We start from the raw sequence: 19,969 nt of genomic DNA, 5'->3' as shown, positions 1-19,969 counted from the left end.
AGCTATGCCACCAGAGAATTCTTGGAAATATGGCTTTAGCAACTCCTTACTGAGATTGACACAGTCCTTTTGAACTCTGTGAGAAACTGGTGGTCTGGTGCAGGACACTGGTTGGTAATGGTGAGGTAAAGTGAAGGATGTGAGTCCATGATGTTCAGGTGAGGTGAAAGGATGCCCAGTGTCTATAAGGACATTAAGTGCATGTGCCACTTGCAAGTTCCAATGAAGAGCAAAGTTGCCTTGTTCTACAGACCATCATTTCTTGTCTTGAGTGGTGACATGCCAACCGTGCGCCAAAGAATGTGCTTTTTTCCCTCCTCTTTACTCTTCCTTTGCACAAATACATAGGACCTTGAGCTAAGGACAGTTAATCCTGTTCTTGGAGCCAGGACTATGTATAGGCTGGGTCAGCACTGAAAGACTCCACTGTTTCTTTTTAAAAACAAATGCTTGTTCTGTGCTGCATGTCAAGTGCAATCATTGCTGAATGAACTGACATGCAAAGCCAAGTTCTCAGCCGAACTGGCATAACTCCATCGATTTCAGTGGATATGCGGTATTTCATGTCGGTTGGGAATTTGGCCCACTGTGTTTGAAATGGACGAAATTGTTTAGACCTCACTTGTTTTCTAATGTGATACAGGTCAAAAAAATTCCTACACTGTGCAAGAAGTAAGAGCAGCACACTGCACATTTTGCCTTTCCCTCCTCTCTTTAAGCACTGATGGAAACTGTCATCATCCCCTGTGATTTGCAATGTGTGCTTTTTATACGAGATATCAGCTCTTCAGAAGAATTAGATCTGGCAAAGCAGATTAATAGTGATGCAAATACAAAATGTTGGCCACCAATGAGCTTGTTGTCATAAATGCTTGCAGTGATCTTGCTTTTTTTTTTTTTGTCCAGCATTTTGCTTGTAGGAAATTCAGCTGAGGCTTTGTGTTGGACCTGTGCCTGCTCTGATTAAACTGAGGAGAGAGAAATAATACTGCATTGTGTGGTTTCAGACTCCTCTTACTAACCAGTTTCCTCAAATCAGTGTATCAAGCGAAAATGCAGCTGGAATAGTGGCTTGAAGAAGATGAATTGAAAGATCCTGAAGACTGATGTTTCAAGGACATGAATCGATGAAGTGATGTGTCCACTGCGACAATAGGTGGCATTAGAAATGTTAGACATGTAGTATTACGTAAGTAATAAATGTAGAAATGCAGCATTAAGAAACAATGAAGCTGGTAGAAAGGGAGACATATATCTGTTCCCTGGAAATGTTTTTTTTTCCATGTTTGTTCTGCAGACTTTGATCATTGCACTGGTCCAGGGCGTGAACTTCGGGACAGTGGAGAGCAGCAAGATGGGGGGTCACTTGATAAGTTGGCTGCATACAAAAGGGAATTCTGTTGAGATGTCAGGTCAAAATGTCCAGTGCCAAGACAAATACCAGTGTTATTTTACAGTTCACACATGGGCTTTTTGATTTTTTTAATTTTTTTTTTAGTGTGAATTTATAAAGGAGAATCACCTTCAAGTACCAAGGGACAGAGAGAGGTATCATGGGTTGCTTTTGCATTCACCCCTTAACCTCTGTGGGACTTTACTTGAAAGTATGATGAAGAGTTGTTTCATCAGACCCACACGTGCCATTTAGGGTGCTTTTTTGTATCCCAGCTCCCTGGATTTGCAGTGCATCTTAGGATGTGAAAACCACTGTGTTTCACTGCTTGGGATCAGCTCATGGGTAAATGAAGATGGTTGAGTTGCCCCCACAGCCAGTGGCTTGACAAATGTGGTCCCTTAATCTGTTCCCAGGAAATATAATAAGCGTAGTTGAAGCAGGAGTGGTTCCCTAGTCCTTTACATTCCATCCCAGCACCAATGCAAGGTCAGTGCAAAGGGGAGGCCTCTTCTTGTCTGTGGTATTGCCTCCTCCTGCCTTCCACCAGTCTTAGAAGTGACACACCAGGGGTGCTGTGTAACAGGAAAGGGACCTCGTTGCTACCAGAAACCCCCAAATTTTCAGGAAAGTTTCAAAACCATGGGGACAGGACGTGCTTTCTGGCATCATCTGAATCAGCTTTTCATGGAATACTTACACTTTGGTGAGCTTTTAGACCTTGATAGTTTGTTATTTATAAGGTTGCTGTAACTAATGAAACCCAGAAGGATGTGGTGAGGTTGGTCATGTAGCTGCTACACAGAAGATTATTGAGGGATGGGACCTGGAATAGGGACCAGGCAACACATCTCCTGATGCCTCTCTGAGATTTCACTGAGGAAGGACATAAACAAGCAACTGACACTCGTATAGACAAATCTTTATGGATTTTATACTCGACCTAATGTTGACTGATGTTCAAGGGACTTCCTGAGTAGGAAACACTGCTAGAAAATTGTTTCACTTGAGCTCGGATAAATGGCTCAGAGTATCTGGTATATGCAATGAAGATGAACATGTGTTCGTCTCTTCGATACCTCTTAAGTTATGAAGGTCTGTTCATTCTGGTATCTAAAGTTCTTGAAAGCAGAATCTTATCACCCGTTGCACTGTTTCCCTGAGATGGTTCACAATATTGTTTATCATAAGCACTGTTATATCTAGTCATTGATTAAAACAGTAACTTCCAATTTAATCTTCCCATGGGAACAAAGTATTTTAGATATTAGTTTTCCTGCACTTCTTCAATATCAGGCTTCTCTTCAACACAAAGCTATTTTTAATTAATTCAGCTGACCCTTTGTTACGATTTCTAAAGTAAAAAAGACTGATTAATGCCCAGGCACAATACCTACATTTTTTTAAAAATGCCTGCATTTATTCTGACAGCCAGTTAACATCTAAAATATATACCTCTAAGCATTTACATATGCCCTTAGCTTTCAAGATGTCTTCATCTCGTTGATGTGCCTGAGGCCTGACACAAGTTGTAAGAAGATGCAGCCTCTGTTTCTGGGAGCAGAATGTGGGTTGGATTTAAGCACAGAGGGTCTGGCCCGTGGTGGGACCTTGAAGATGGCTGCAAGCAGAAGGTGGAGACCCACCTGCTCTCCTTCTCCCCTCTGGTTCAGAGGAAACGGCCAGAGCCATACTCAGAGCCAAGTGATAATTGTACAGTTTTGCTTTACAGTTAGCTGAGTGTTTGGGGAAAAAAAATAAAAAAGTAGTTTCTTTTCAGCACCGTCTTGTCAAAATGCCAAATGCCGCTTGTTTTTGACATTTTCAGCTACTGTTAAATAATAGTCTTGCTTCTGTCACAGCTAATGTTGACTTGAAGGCAGTTGTGCATTTCTCAACTCAAATGCTAAGTAGACAGGCTTGGGTCTTGACAAATATCTTTCCGGGCTTGCCCAAGGCAAGTAAAAATGAGCTTCTAGTTAATAGTTTATTTTAAAATTCAAATTGGTGAAATAGGCAATTAAAAAAATGACAATTTTCATCAAAATTTGCAAATTAAACGTCTCTTTGCAGTCAGAGCGGGTTCAAGAAACTGCAATAGATAATTGCTATTTGAAATCAGTGAAGTATCCAGCATTTTAGGGCCATGAGGATTGTGGCTGTTCTGCCTTAGTAAACCTTGATTGATTTGGTAAATAAGCATTTCAACTTCTCTCTTTAAAATAAATAAGCAATTTTATTGCTTTATTGCTTACCCCTGTATGGGAGGTAAACAAGCTCTCGAGCAGCAACCCCGTAATATCATGAGCCCAAGTGCCATCTGTCACCGAGAATTCTGTCCCTTTATGCACAATAGCTTCTTATGGCATTAGGTCCATTGTAGGTTAATTGATTAGCAGAGATCCTCCTTTCAGTTGTTCCTGCTTTTCTTCGCTAAAGGACCGTATCTCTCATCTCCATTTCCTTTTCTCTCTCCCGTATTAGCATACTAATCACACTGAACTCCCACTGCTAAAAAACTCTATCCATTTTATACTGGGGGAGGGGAGGAGGAATAAACCAGCTTTTCCTGAGAGATTTGTGGATGCTGTTTTTATGGCAGTTAGAAGGGAGGAAAAGAAAAAGAGAAGTGGTAGCAGAGGTGAATAATGGACCGCGTGGGCTCTCGTGTGCCAGTGAAAGCTGAGCCTATGGCTGCATAAATATTAAACACATTTGAGAAGCACTATTAAAATAAATATCAAAGACAATGTTGCTCACACATCTGTTTCTCCTCAAATTTTGCCACAGTGCTCTACATTTGTTTTCTCTCCAGCTGTTAACACCTGTCTTTCTGTCAGTGGTAATAATGCAATTTTAGGTGGGCTACGGAGCTGACAGTGGCATGAAGGAATTTCTCTACTCTTTATATAAGAAATTCTCTTTTCAAGATTAAAAAGGGCTCTGTGAACAAAGATATATCCTAGTGTTAATCCTTCAGAGCAGTATATAGGAGGTTTGTTGTTGTTTTAGGGTTTTTTATCAAACTACAGAGAGTTGGGCTTGTATTGCATAGCTGAACTTGAACTAGATGAGATATCCTACAGTGGGCAGCTACTGCTTGCCTTTGAAGTTCTCACTTTATTGCTGACACATATTCAGAAGGTTGTGTGTGCGTGGTACTCCTCTCTCCATGTGATGCTTGTTATCTAACCTCATCAGAAGTATATGCTGTGCATTGATTGCTAGCAGAGGACGCACATCCAGTGGTGATGTCTTCTTTATTTACCTCCTAAATGAGTACAGTATGCACAGGGCTGCCTGAAAAAGCACTTTATGCCTTTGCTGTAGCCGTCTCAGCAGAAGGATGGTAGGAAATGCTCATCTGTCTTGGCATTGATGATGATGAGACAGATCCTCAAATAATGTCAGCTGAGAGCCCATTTACTGTGCCTGTTTACCTAATGCAGAAGAAAAAAAGCTATTTATTCCTTTTGACCTACAGAAACCCATCCTGAGATTCAGGGCAGAGCCCTGAACCACACCAGAAACATGCCAGATAAGGAAGAAATAATGATGTAAAAGCATGTGTTAGCAGCAAGGTAACACTCTTCACCCGATACGAGCTTAGTTTTCTGTCTGGGGTGCTACAGGCACAGGCTTAAGGCTGTTGAGCCCATATTTAGTCCTCCATGCCACCTCCTCCTGCAAGGCAGCCCATGGGTGAAGAAGCTCCCATTCACTGTGGGACTGTACATTTCCATCTGAAATCCCTACCAATGAGTCCCAAAGAGAAGAATGTGGGTGAACTTTGCAGGTCTTTTAGCGCAGATTATCTTTGCTGCCTAGGTGAAGCTCAGACATGGTTTGTCAAGAAATGAGAGGGTATGCCTGGTGTGGTAGATAGATGTCCCCAAGCTTAGTATCTTTGAGGGGTAGGTACAGTTTGGTCAGCCACTTCAAAGCAACAGTAAATTCTTCTTCTGAAGGTGTAGGTAATGATTCATGACCACATTATTCTTTCATTAACAAATGAAATGGGTCAATTTTCAAAATTACCAACTTGCATCAAAATTTGCAACCAGGGAACCAAAACTGACCTTACAGCAAATAGCCCCCGAGGTCAGAAATTATCATCTTCGTCGTCAGTAGGAGGATATGGAAGGATGTGAACCAGGTCACAGCCAGCCTGGCCCTGTCAGGCAGCACTGGCAGAGCTTCATGGACATCAGTCAAACAGGCAGTGAGGGGGACACAGGCTCCCCGGGAGGGCAGAGGCATTCCCGGGATCAATCCCAGCCCGTGAGCTGTAACAGTTAACACAGGCTGGCTGCAGTGTTAGAGGCTGCCCTTGGCACAGCGGCTTCGCTTCCCCACCACGATTCCTTGTGCAATGCCTGTTTATTCAGGCTCCATGCAGGGATGAAACGTTTGACCCATTGTGCGGGAGCGGGAGGAGGGAGGCATTTTCTGAAGCGCTCTGTGCTGGCTTCACTCTTCTGCCATTAAAGCAGTGGGAGAGTCAGGGCCTCATTGTTTCCCAGAGGGAGAGGACTTGGGCCAAGGCTGAACGCTTCAAAAAAAGCCCCACCCCAAAGATCTGCAATAATAGAAAATTGAACCCAACTGTAACTCTGGAAAAGGGAGATGATGTTATAGCATGAGACACTCCTTCATGTTTTCAGTTTTCCATGGGGGCTACATGTGCTTCGGGGAAACCTTTTTACGTGTTCAGTTCATGCTGGAACATTTTCCACTGCCTGGGGAAAAATCAGGAGATGCCAAAATCTGCTGTCACCCTCAAGTCAGCTCTCCCATGTTTTAAGTGTTGTTAGTGCTTGTGGGTATCTACACTGTATTTGAGCTCCTGGTATCTCTCAGAAACTCAAATATTGTGCATATTACAGCCAGGATGTTCAGAGAGCAGAATGGCCCTCTCTTAGCAGATGGCTGCAGCCTACGATGTCCTATAATCAAAACATAAAATATTACTACTTTTACATACTGTGTTTGGGAAAACATGCCAAAGTGTAGTTAGGTTTCACAGGACCAGAAAAGTTTCTTCAGTAGGAAATAATTTGTTTGGAAGATTTGGCTTTGGGATTCTTTTTCTTTCTCTTTTTTGTATTACCAAATAGATCTGTCTTCAATCTGCAAGTGCAATGTGATCTGAATTAGGCACTATGACAGAGGTAGCCTGGAAAAGACTACGAGCAGTGCCCAGGAGTTTAAAAGATCTTATAAACCTATTTGGGCTGACTGATTTGGCATTGCTTTAGAGGCTTTTGCCCTAGGAAAGTTGTAGGGTCTGGCTGCTCTTGTTACAGGAGCCTTTAAGAGGAGAGTTGGCCTGATGTGACTTTAGCTGAGTGCTGTTCTGCTGGGTGATGCTCCCAGGTGATAAATGGTGCTGTACACAGAGTGTGCAGAAAAGAGCATCCTTCCTCCTGGAGACAAATTGCTTTCTAGTTTCTGCAGGCTGCATGGTTGTGATTTTTCCCCCTGATGTAATCTGTACTGGGTGTAATGTTACATAATGTGCGATTAAAGACCGGTGATAACTAAGAAGGTAAGTGATCAAATATTTTACCGGAGACACATGTACACATCATTTATCTCACTTTTCTCACAGAAGAAATTTAGCCAGTTTCCTTAGCTGCTAATACAAGCAACTAAAATCCTGAATTCGATTAAGTGTAGCTCCTTCTGCCTCACATTCTCCAGGAGACGTTATTCAAATTTTGGAATAACATCAGCTCTTTGAACGGTTCTCATCAAGTCACAGTCCACACAGTTTCTCTTGTGCAGCAAAGGAATCAAATCCCTTGGGTTATTCGAGAAATTTTAATGTTATGGGAAGGAAGTTCTCATACTTGATAGGGAGGTTTACAAACTATTCTCCTGTCCTAGATGAGAAAACTCCTGGTTTGTATCATGGCAGCACTGGTAATTTTTTCCAGATTATGACTTTGTTACAGTTCCATTCTTTTGAATATGGAAGTCCCAAATACACTGCCTATATGAATGATGAGCCATAACAACTGGATGAAGCAAGAAAAATATCAGGAGAGATGCCTTGGATAAGATAAAACAAAACCTTTAGTGTAAAGAAGTCTTTACTATAAGATGGCTAGAAATCTGTCCATGAGCAGGGGTGAGGATACTCCAGCCTAACCTCCCCTCTCCTGGTACTACTCAACTATTCCTCAAGTTATTTGGGAAAGTGTAAATTGGCATAACATCAACTTGTTTCATCATCAACACCTCAGTCTGAAGAGTTTCTCATCAGGGGGATACTCCCAAGTTTGGCCAGATATCCTAAAGTTTCTTCTTTTCTGCACCTTGCCAAAGTCTGTAAAATTAGCCTCCAACCCAGCAATTTTTCAAAAGGATGACTGCAGCACAGCTGCTGTCCCAGCTTGTCCACAATCCTGGGCCATGCAGCAGCTTCTTCACACAGATGAGGAGAAACCCGAGCCAAGCAGCAGGGCATTTAAAAGGAGCGTCACATCTGATGGTGTTCATTTTTTTTAATGTGCAATGAATTATACATTTCCAGCTAAACTCAGAGCATTCAGTCTGCTCATCACAAAAGCCACCAGCACAGCTGGCAACTGTCACCCTGCCTCGTTCCATGGGGAAGGCTGTAAATAACCCTGCAGCCAAATTCCGGGCGAGCAGCATGTGCATAGGGCGCTGCAATCCAACTGCAAGCCCCACTGTGACAAGGAGGGAGCTCGAAGCTCGACATGGGAGACAAACAGGACAGGACTTTTCATGTCTATGTAGTAACAAATGGATTAGAAATGGAGTCAGGCCATGGATGCTGAACAGGAATTGAAAAGTTTCCAAAATCTGAGGATGTTTGTATTAGTTTGAGCTTTTGAAATCTACCAAAAACATTAATGTTCGGATTTTTTTTGACTTCTCTGGCATGTACTATAGCATGGTGTGCAATGAAATATTTTTTCCAGCCTTTGCAACATGTCCCCTCATAGAACTGTCCTGTGTCTTTTCCCTTCACAAGGCTGACTTTGGGATTGTGGCATGCTGGTGGTGTTTGGAGAGCAGACAGCCCCCGGGCTACAGAGGTGCTCAACCACCATGTTTTTGCTCCACTAAAATTTCATTCCGTTCGGGCTGAAATATGAAGTGTTAAAAACTGCCATTTCCCCTCTTGCAGTTACATTGCTGAGGGAAATTTTGGAAGGTGGCCAAAACCAATAGAACGCAAAAACCCCTACAGCAGAGCAGTGCAGTGGAGGCAGTGGGAACAGACTGTGCTGGGAACGCCTGGGGCTGCCAGGGAAGCACAGCCCTGGCTGGCTGTGGGGAGAGGGGCAGTAGCACCATTTTGTCTGCCCTCATCACTCGCTCCTGTGGCTCATTTTTTTAATCTCTGTCATCCAGACTCAAATCGTGGGGTCACAGCTCTCAGGGGAGAGGGAATCAACACCCATGACCTCATTCCAAGGAATGGCAGGGAAAGACAACAAGAGGTAGCAGAAGACAGGAAAAATGTGTCCTCCCTACCTTGACCACAGGCATCTGGAGCACAGATCCACTCTCCCTCTGCACAATATCTCCTCACTTCCACTACAAAACAAGACCCTTAGAGCAGTGGCAGCACACTCTGCTTCAGAGCTTAAATGCTCATGGAAGTGAGAAGTGCTGTTGCTCTTATTTATACTGAGAAATTATGTTGAGGGGGAGGAAAAAATCATAATTAAAAAACTGCATGTAAGAAGATCAGGAAGCAACAAGTAATAGTGCTGAAAGACTGAAATGCACAGCCTGGGGTGTTCAGTGCCAAAGGTATACTCAAAAATACACTTCAGCGATCACGTCTTTGACAAGCTTGAACTACATGTTAAACAAAAGCCAGAAAAGGTCACAGAGACATTAATGAAAAGGTATTAGTCAAACAGGCATCCTTATGAGGAGGTGGCAGAGCCTGCAGGGTGTCAGCTCAGACAAGCAATGTCCGTCCCTCCTGCTAAGGATACTAAGTCTGTTTTGAGGGTCCGTCAGTACCAAAGGTACTTTGGGGCAAATTAAGACTGTGAGCTATGAGCAGGGTTCATATCCAACTCCTGCCCTGGAAGGCTGGTGTGGACCAGCCTCATGCTGTATAAATAGTTGCCATACTGGAGAGGAGCTTGAGCAGGCTTCAGTCACCTTGAAGGGGATTTGGCTGCTGTAACACACGTACCTCACTCTCTGTTTGGCCAGCCCTGGCCTTCTCTGTGAATACTGGGGTCTCACATAGGTCATCTTTCCTTCCTAACGGTCCCATATTGATGTCTCAGGTCCCCAGAGCATCCCACCTGGCACTAGAGACCTACATTTCAGCCACTGAGCTTTACCCTCTGGGCTTTAATTCCTCCACATACTCATTGGAAAACTGTGCCTCATTCAGAGAGTTCCTGGAGGGGCAATTCAGTAACAGTGTGAATTGCCACCCTTAGGAGAAGACAACATGCCCAGATACTAAGATAAGTGGCTGTTTTGCTAATCAGAAAATGAAAGTTATAGGTCTGGATGTAACTGTGTTCCATTGGCACTGTCTGGAATAACACACAATGTTCTAGCCTGGAAGGACATTGCCAGAGCTGTGCCAGAAAGAAGCTCAGCAGAGATGCGGATGAAATTTAATCTAAATATTTTAAGGTCAAGAGTCATGTTGCTATATTTTCTTTCTTATTCATATTTTAATAGAGCCATTTATCTCTGGGACCTGACCATCAGTTCTGTCTCCTAAAACCACAATGAGAGCCAGATTCTCCTTGAGGCACACACCAAGTGCCATGAAAAACCCTGCTCCAGCCACTCCACTTTGTAGTATGAAGGCACAACACTCCTTTCAGCAGCAGTGCTGAGGAAAACTTCTTAGAGAAATTTCTTCTGGTTTTTTCACATGGGAGTGTTTTCACTGTACCATCTCCAAGAAAACTCTGTTCTGGGTTCATTTAACTCTACCTTTCCTCAAACATGCAATATGTCACTTGTTTCAGTTTTGTTCACGAAATGGGCAGTTTTCTTTGTTTTTCTGTCAGAAATATCTACTTGTTTCTGATGAATATGGGTGAAGTCTTCAGCAATGAACACTTTAATGCTGCAGAGCCAGTGCTTGTGCTCTCAGAGACAGCAAGTTGTGACCTCTCCATGGGAAAAATCGGTTGAACATGGGATGCTTGTTGTGCAAAAGGAGAGGATGTGTTTTTTGAGGGAATGAAAAGACATCTGGTTGATGTCTCAGTCCTGAAATGGGCTTGGAGTAAATAATGAGCTTTTGAGGTCTTTTAAATTTAAAAAGAAAAAAAAAATAATGCAGGCAATGACATTGCATGTTTTTGTGACAAGTCTCTTCAGCCTGGGCTCTTTCCAGAAGTTCAAGTTTCTTGCTTGGACTACATGCTAAAACCCAATGAATGTAGAATTTAAACCACTTTTATCTCATTGATGCGGTGCGTTATTTTATGCATCTGAATTACTCCAGGATAACAGTAAATCTGGGTTTTACTATAGCTTGTCATAATAACAAGTGCAATTTTAAAGAAGTTTATTTCTTTTTAAAAATGTATCTAATTTAAATGAAAATTATATTTACAATCCAACTGGAACTACAGTTCCATCTTCTATGGAATCCAATTCATTTCTAAAGCAAGGAAGTCCTGAGATCAGAGTTTTTCATCACTAATAGATTTCAGCTTATTTTCAGTCCAAATGTGTTCAGCTTCAGCTTGCAGCTACCAGATCTTTCTGTACCTCAGCCTACTGTCTTAAAGAGCCCTCTGCTGTCAGAATTTCCTCCCCTGATACTATGTGTAGATGATAACTAAACTATTGCTGAATGTTCATTTTACTAAACTGCATGGATTGATCTTTGCACTACAAAAAAGGCTTTTTCCAAACACTGAATCATTTCCATGGCTCATTTTTGGAATCTCTTTCAGGCTGCCCATGTGTCTTTGTTATGTTTGGTGGGCAAGGAGCCTCAGCCCCACTCTGGAAAGGCACAGAAGGAGGTGGTGGGACAACAGCTCCGGCACTGCTGCGTTTTCACTGCCTCTGTCACCCAGGGGCATTTTGGTGTTGTAGTCCTGATGGTGAGCACCAGTTTGGGACGGGCAAGGGAAAGCAGGAACCTATTGAGCAGTCAAACCTCAACCAGCCTCAGCTCAGAGTTTGAGGTCAGCTTGAAGAACACCTACCACTGTCCTTACTCCTATTTTATGGAGCCTACATGTGACTGCCCCCATGTTGTGAGGCTGGAGCACCCCTGGACATTCGTCTGTATTAAAGGAACCTTCTTTGGAAACACACTGTTTCTAAGGAAAATGGGCTGATTTGGCAGCAGAATGTGCTGAATCCCAGGGGAATAAAGGAGGGATATCAACTGGCTGGCACAGTTCAGCACAGCCCACGGTGCTGCTGGTGGGGTGTCCTCCAGCCCACCTGCCAGCTGGGCTTATTGTGTTTGGGGAGATAAAAACTGAGAGGCTGATAATATTTGAGCCTTGCTGTTTCTTTAAGTGTTATTTGTATTAATATATTTAACATTTGTGCATTTTGCCTAAAGAGGCTGAAAAACTTTCATCTGTGGCAAGTTCCTTGCTGTCTAGAATTTCCCAATCTCTCCTTCTCTGTCCAAAGCACTGTCCAACAGGACTGCAGCTAATGAAACCTTTTAATTTGAAAGAGTCATTAATTTGAAATGGGGAAGGCAAAAGGGTGTTCTGAAGCATCAGACATTTTCTCAGATTAAAACCTCTGTTCTCCTTTTTAACAGAAGTATGAAAATTGGTGGGATGTGAATTCATGGCATGTGTTTCCTATCATATCATCACTGGGAGAAGTATAGAATAAATGAAAGTGAAGTAATTTATTGTGCAGCCTTAAAAAAACTGATCTGGAGCTCTTTTCATACCTTCTTCAGTAATTACACATGAAAACATCATGCACATGGTAAAAAAAGCTGTGAGACGCTCAGTTTTAATTCCCAGCTGGCTTTGGGGGACTGCTGTAAGGCTGAAGCTTGACCCTGGGGGCTTGAGGTGTAACTACCTTGAGAATTTGAGTGACCCACCTGTATCAAGAGGGGTCTCAACTTCAGTGGTCTAAAACTGTAAGTACAGTAAAGGAAAATACCCAGAAAAGTGCTCTGTGAACCATATGTGCTCTGTGGGTAACCTGGGGGGTGCAAATTATTTAGAATGAACTTTAATAGAGTTGAGAGTAGTTTCATCCTGTGTGTGACATCTAACAGTCAGGGTTCTCGTTACGCTTGTATGAATCATTAACTTCCAAATCTGCTAGTTCAGCCTCTGGCACTGAGCCTTGTGTCACTGTTACCTGGTGTTCACCTAACACAGGCAGGTAAAAGTTATAATTCATCTCACTTGGGCAGCCTCCACTTAAATCCAACTGGAATGACACTAGCAAACTCCAAAGATTAGAAAATGCAGGGAGCCAGCTAAAAGCTCAATAACCAGAATTTCTTTCTATAGGTTTTTTTTTAACACCCGAGAAACTTTTGCATTTATGTTAGGGTTAGCCAAGGCATATCTGAACTGTAAAACTTTAATATTTTCATGTCAAAAATGATTTTGCTAAAGTTAACTTTCCCCATACTTTGACTTATCAGTTTCAGTCGTGGTGGTGTGCATTTCAGTTGAAGTTTTATTACATTATGTTGGCAGCACATTATGTTTTTTACACATGGATTTGATTGAGAAATGAAACTGGAATAAGAATGAGGTAGCAGCAGCATCTGCTGGGAAACGCAGCTAGTGCTGGTGTCAATCAATCTGATTGATTAAATATGGTGGCACACATTTTATTAAAACAGAATGCTCTCCCTGAAGAAGACTATTATGCCAATATAATACACAGCTTTCTAAAGAACGTTACAAAAGAGGTGGTCTGTTTGTGACATACAATGCTTGTAAATAACTGGAAAGAACTCAAGAGTTCAAATTACATCAGGCTGCTCATGGAAACAGCTATTTTATTGTTTTGGCATGCGGTAGCTGGTATTGTTGCATTGGCAAGATCAGCAGCACTGATGGAAGTTGAATTATTGTGTGGGACCACAAAAGGTTTTACGCACTCACTGACGTTATTGAACAGGTCTGAGGCTTTAAAGCGCTCGGTGGCTTGTGACCAGGATATATGACAGGCTGGCTCAAGGCTAGAGATGGAGGCAGCGCCTGCCCACTCCATGCCTCTGGCATGCTGGAATTCATTTCCAGGCAGCCTCCTGGCTCTCTCACTCTGAGGGTGGGTGTTCATGGTGCCAGCCTGGGAAGCAGACTCTCTGGGAATGGACAGTAATCAAAGTCACAATTGTACCTGCCCATCAGGTACAAGGTACAGACATCTTCACCTTGCCTTCCTCTCTTTGCAGAAAAAAACAGGATGTGCAGCCCCTCCACCTTAAAATACAGCTGGTGGCAAAAGAAACCATTTCATGGTGCATTCTCTGCTGTCCCCAGAGGAAGGTCAAGAGAAACAATGAGTCATATTATTTGAGATGTGCTTGGAGGCTATAGTGATGGAGAATTTAGGACACGATAAATCTTCACAGTGTTTCCCATCCACCTAAAATTTTGGTTTCTGCTGGGTGTTTTAAGGAGTCAGTAGTTTTCCATTAGCTTCAGTAGGGCTGAGGTTTTACCCACTTCCACTTGTATTTTGACACATTAAGATGAATTATGAAAATTCTTAACCAATATCAACATTTTACTCACTTTCCTCCAAATGTAGACATTCATAATTTAACACAGGTTTCTGCTTGCTACATTCATCCTCACTAAGTGTATCCAAATAACATTTGCTTCAGTAAATAATATAAATATAAACATAAAAAAACATCTGCACCACAGAAGAGTGCTGCATCCTGCTCTTCCTGAGAGTGATGACTTTGGAATCAAACAAGTGTTGGCTGTACACGGCACTGCAGGAACAGAGTAAAGGGGTGTTTTGGCCATTGAGGCTCCTCCTGCCTACCATCGTCCAGGCACACAATCCACAGTGGAAAAATGCCTAATATATGAACTATGTGATACAGCAACAGCACAACTCTGCTGGCTGATGCCATTCCTGTTTTCAAGAGGACAGTGCTCTTTATTGAGCTCTTTGGGTTCTTCAGATCCCGTGAGAAGCAGGGCGCCCGGGGAGGCGAAGGCAGCAGTGAGACCTTTGATGGGATAGGCAGTGAATGAAGAAAATAGTGAGGAGAGAAAGACTAAACGGGGAAAGAACAAATTTGTATGGGGAATACCCAGTTTCCAGAGGGGGAAAAGAAGAAAGAAGAAACAGTACATGACAGAAACTATTGTCCGATTTCAGAAAAGAGCAAAATGCAACAGGGGTGGTCACAGTATAACAACATATATATAATAGCATAGGGGAGAAACATAGAAAACATTAGGTTTTGGTTCACTCCCTTTCCATTCTTATTGCAGGAGTGTCTCATGGTAACTGTTATGGATCAGCTCTTCTAGTTAGAGTGCAATTTCTTGTCCTTGTGGTAACTCCTATGGATCTCCTTTTCTAATCTTGGAGCAATTCCTTGTCCTGTTTTATTTCATCAGGAGGACACAGCCTGCTCACTGTGCCCTGGTGTGACAGTCCCCTAAAACCCATGTTTGGTCCCTGAACACCCCTCTACTCTTTGGCCATTTAATTCAGGGAAATACTCAAGTGGGTGCTAAAATTAAAACCAAGTTCAGCAGAGAATCTCAGGCTATTTAATGTGATGGCTTCAAAACAACCTGAATACAGATGGCTTAGACAATATCCGTGCTGAATTTTTAATGGCAGATTCAGAACTATTTTTATGATCCTACTGTTATTTCTCCTGAGAGATCTTTTCTTAGAAATCTAAGTAGAAAATAATAATGAGGAAAAAAAGCCTTGCTAGGCAACCTCTTCAATATGCAGATGGTTTCTGCAGTGACACTTCTGCTGAAGCTAATCTTTCAGGATAGAGATATTTTCAGAAACATCTATTTGTGGTTTTTTGGTTTTGTTTTTTTTTTTCTTTACTCACAAAGACTCATCTTTGTATACAAATCTTTCCTCCATCCCAACCCGCTTATTTGGTGGTTTTGAGGCTTGCTAACAACTTTTTGCATGAACAGACATCTCTGTTGCACTTTGCAGACCTCAGGAATGCAGCTAATGATGGTATTTGTACTGATCTATACTTCTGCCTTCATCCTTCATTCCATCATGGAGTTCACTGGCTTTCTTAAAGGTTCACTACCACCTTCATTGTCTTAACTTGCAAAGTTATCCCAGTGTAGAATTGCTCTCAAGAGCATCAGAGCTCAGATCTTACTGTTTTACAGTGGGAAATGGTGTATTTTCTAATATCCTCTCAAAAAGAGTCATTGAGGTCATTCTGAGCACATCAGTCTTTGGCAGGTGACTCTCCCATTTTTTCTTCTAAGTTTACCTCCTTTCATACCCATTAATCTTCTGTACTCCCCACCTTTGCAGGAGCTTCTCCATTTAGTTTCCTTGCTGCTTGGATGCCCCTGGGCTGGGAGACTTTCTGGTTTGTGGTGCTTATATTGTCATCCTGATGGAGAAACCCAAAGGCAACATAATCTCTGGATTTATGGTTAATGTGCACAGACAGGACAGTGATGTAGGCTTGGGGGAAAAGCCTTAGTTTTGCTATACAAGCAGAGGAAAGGATGGTCACTTCAGACTTCAGTAAGCATCTGAATTAAAGCAAATCCAGTGACACCACCCCTTTTGATAGTCCCTGACAGTGAAAAAACTAAGATTGACAAAAGAATTTGATTTCATGCTAAAATGCCAGACTGAACAGCAGTTCAAGAGCGCTGAGTATCCTGTGCAGTTGTATTTGCAGCAAGCCCCAGGAGCAGCCTGGGTAGGAGAAATCACTTCAGCTGTAATGGTTTAATAGCTGAGAAACATGCATCAATATTTAAATAGCATAGAATGAAATATAACAGCTCCTAAAACATTCAAGAGCAGACTAAACATTGCTGAAGGAGTGAAAATAACACGAAACATTATCAAGCCTTTTCTTTAAATCTTCATGAATCTGCCAGTTTTACTACCACAAGTTCATAGTTACAATTGTTAGCTCAAAGTGCTTGTTAAAAACAACTGAAGTGCATAATAGGACTTAGTTGCATATTTTGACACATCTGCAAATGCTGGCATGGAAGGACTCTAACTTACTGCTATCTATGATTAACCCTATGAGAAATATTTTGTATAGTGGGTCCACGAGATTTTAATATCTTGGTATCTATTGAAGGTTAATAACATATATTAAAACATAACTAAAATGCAGTGCTTAGGCTTTCACACAGGACAAGGAGCTTGTCTATATTTACTAAAGTATATGACATCTGCTCTGGGGAGCCTGAGCTGAGACACAGCACCAAATTGGGACCTACTGTCATCTGCACAGTCAAGATTTTGCATATTATTACCTGAATAAAACCCACTGTTAGGTGTGAACATTTATAAGACTATTAAGCAGTTGAATACTCTATCACCATCATATCAGAAGTGCTTTTGCTGGGCACAAAGGATATCAGCTTCTCTTTTTGCTTCTCAGGAGTCAAAATCCATTTCTTGATAAGGAAAATGCCCTTGAACAACGCACTAGGAGGGAAGACCAGCTGGAGCTCTGCTTTGTGGTTAGTTATATTTTGGAATCCTAAGTAGCTGTTTGCCTATGTCTATATTCATTAGACAGGGATTTAAAGCAAAAAGTACACCATTCATTATTGTTACTGCAGCACAGACCTCCACAGCCAGCCCTATCAAATAATGCAAACCAAGTGAACAAACAACCAACATAATTTACCGTCAGCTTCTGTAAAAACCTGGAAAAAAAATCTCCACAGTCCAAAATATTGTGGGTGGTTTTAACAACGTTGTCCACAGTGCATGAAATGCAATATTTTGGGGGTAGTAATTGCTGTTATTTAAACCTCAGAAAGCTGTAGATTTATATTTGTTCGGTTTCCCCTTAAGCTGGATAATAAATCTGTACAGCTTCTTCTGGCCTTTTTTTTTTTGTGTATCTCTTTTTTTTTTTTTCCAAGAAAGACTTCTGAGATGATAATATCTGCCCATCTGCCTATACTGGTCTGGTTTTTTTGCTTTTTAAAAATCACAGGAAAGATTTTAACTGCTGAGTTGTTCTGTACGGAACAAATTCTGTCCTTAGACATCCCATATGGACTGAAGATAGCACCACTTATACATATGCAGAAACCAGCAGTCAATTTTGACTCAGAAGATAATACACCAACTGTGTATTAAGTTTAATGTAGATTAATGCGAGTTGCTTTCCTCTGCATGTATGTACACAGGTACAAATAATTAAGATTAATTCCACTGGATATAATGGCCTTCACTGTGCACGGTGCCATAAAATTCTTCTTTAATAGCTGTTAATTGGATGTATTTGCTTTGATGGTGAAGTCCTGATTAGTCTTGTTACCCTACAACCCCTTCCTCCTCCCTTTGCTCACTTTTGTGCTTAGGAAAAGATTTATAATAAGGGAATCACAGCTATGCAGTTTATTAGCAAAAAAAATCAATACATGTATCTGTTGAAATGTATTAGAGATTCAGCTGAAGAGGGGTACTCTGCATAATATTTGAAGAGTAAAGATGATGCATATTTTCATTTTTTCTTCTATTCCCCATGCAATGTTTTTACTGATAATAACTCAGATTTCTTACTAGATTTCATTTTTATTATCTTTTTTTTCCTTGGCTTCTGCATTGAACCTATGGATTTTCTAGGTGGTAACAGGAGAAACTTGGTACCTTCAGCAACCTCCAGCTCCAGGACGTCAGGCATATGGCTGAAGTTAGGAGCTGCTTCCATACTGTGATTCCATTTTTTTTTTTTTTTCTGGAAAACAGTCAGTAATTATTTTGCTTTCTCTCTTCTCTGAAATACAGCAATTCTAAACATAAGGGACAGGGGTTTCTGTGCGTGCAAATCAGAACATCTTCACTGAAACCTAGGTGGAGATTTGATTTGTGCTTTTTTAAGTAGCACATTTTTAGCAGTAATACTTTGCATTTGTTATCTCCCAGGAGCACAGCTCTGTTTATGGAATTAATGAGCGATGGTTATATAAAGCAAGAAGTTAAAGGTGCAACTGCTGCCTAAGCCCATGTCTCAGAACCACCTCCTAGGCACAGCTCCCCCATTCTCGCCCTTGCTCCGACATGTATGGAACCACAGGCAGTATTCCTGGGACACCAGCCCAGAAACATGTGTGGCTGGGGCAATTTTTTCTGCCTGGAGCCATTTTATGTACCTGAGCCCAGCCACTCAGGAGTTGTGACAAAGTCGGGCCTGGCCCCAGGAATTCTTCACTATGGATTTCTGCTCCAATGACCCAACCTTACTTAAAAAAATCGTCTGTAAAATTTTATCATTAATATTCTGGTTCCTTTACACATATGAACTCATCAGCTTACTGCATTTCCTGCTCTCAGTGATCTCATTGAAGAGAATAGGGCTCTTCCCTTCTCCTGCTGCCTCTTCCCATCTGCCTGGAGCTGCTCAACACCGCTGGGACACAGCCACACACAGAAGAGGGAACACTGCTGGGACACAGCCACATACAGAAGGGGGAACCCTACTTTGAGGATGTTTGCGCTCTAACAACTATGCTCTTCCTCAAGGAATACTAGAATTAAGTGTCTGTGGGGTCTGGTCTACTGCCAGAAAAGCTTTGGTGGGACCTCATCCAGCCAAGGACGGGCTTCTGCCTTCCTCCTCCTCTGCCCTGTGTTTAGTGAGTCAATGCACTCCAGCAGCCAAATGAGATTCTTAAAAATGTATGGGTTATAAATGACCAACCTAATTAAAAATTACTGCATCAAATGTTCCATGGAGGACAGGCCAGCACTGCTAGTTGCATGAATCACTGCTGTTTATGTCCTTTAATTAGGAAAATTGCCACACAATGCAGGTTTTAGAAGATGTCTTTTGACAGATCCTCAGGGCTCCCTCTGATTTTATCTCCGCATCCAAGTCTGCTGCTTATATTATTTGGATATCTTTCTGTAGCCAGGGGAAGTCCAGACAAGGCCAGTTCCTAAAGTGTTTAAATCTGAGAAGCCCCATCATGATGCCCCATTACAGCATCATCTGAGGATCTGATTGAATGATTTGGAGACTGGAAGAGAAGGTCTTTTATGAGATTAATAATCTACGGAACATTAATATGTAATTCTCTCCCCTCCTCCAAAAGGAAGAAGTCTGCATAATAATGGCAATTATAAGAAAAGTTAAAAAAAAAAAGAAAGCCATTTATTTAGAACTACTTTAACATGCTTTGCAATTATACATTTATTGTTGGTATAAAATGAACAATTCAGAAGAAGCTGGGTGCGTATGAGCAGAAACAATTAAGAAAGGTGTTTATTTTACTGAGACCTGACCATTTCAATTTCAGAAGTAAAGCCCTATCACTGAGTTTGCAGTTGTTTTATTCATGCTTTTAATTATAGCCCATTTCCAAACTCGACTGTATCTGCCCTAGGGGAGGCTGCATTTCCATGCACTTC

This window comes from Chiroxiphia lanceolata, chromosome 7 (genome assembly GCF_009829145.1).
Source record: "Chiroxiphia lanceolata isolate bChiLan1 chromosome 7, bChiLan1.pri, whole genome shotgun sequence".
Taxonomy (NCBI): Eukaryota; Metazoa; Chordata; class Aves; order Passeriformes; family Pipridae; genus Chiroxiphia; species Chiroxiphia lanceolata.
This window is presented reverse-complemented; position numbering follows the sequence as displayed.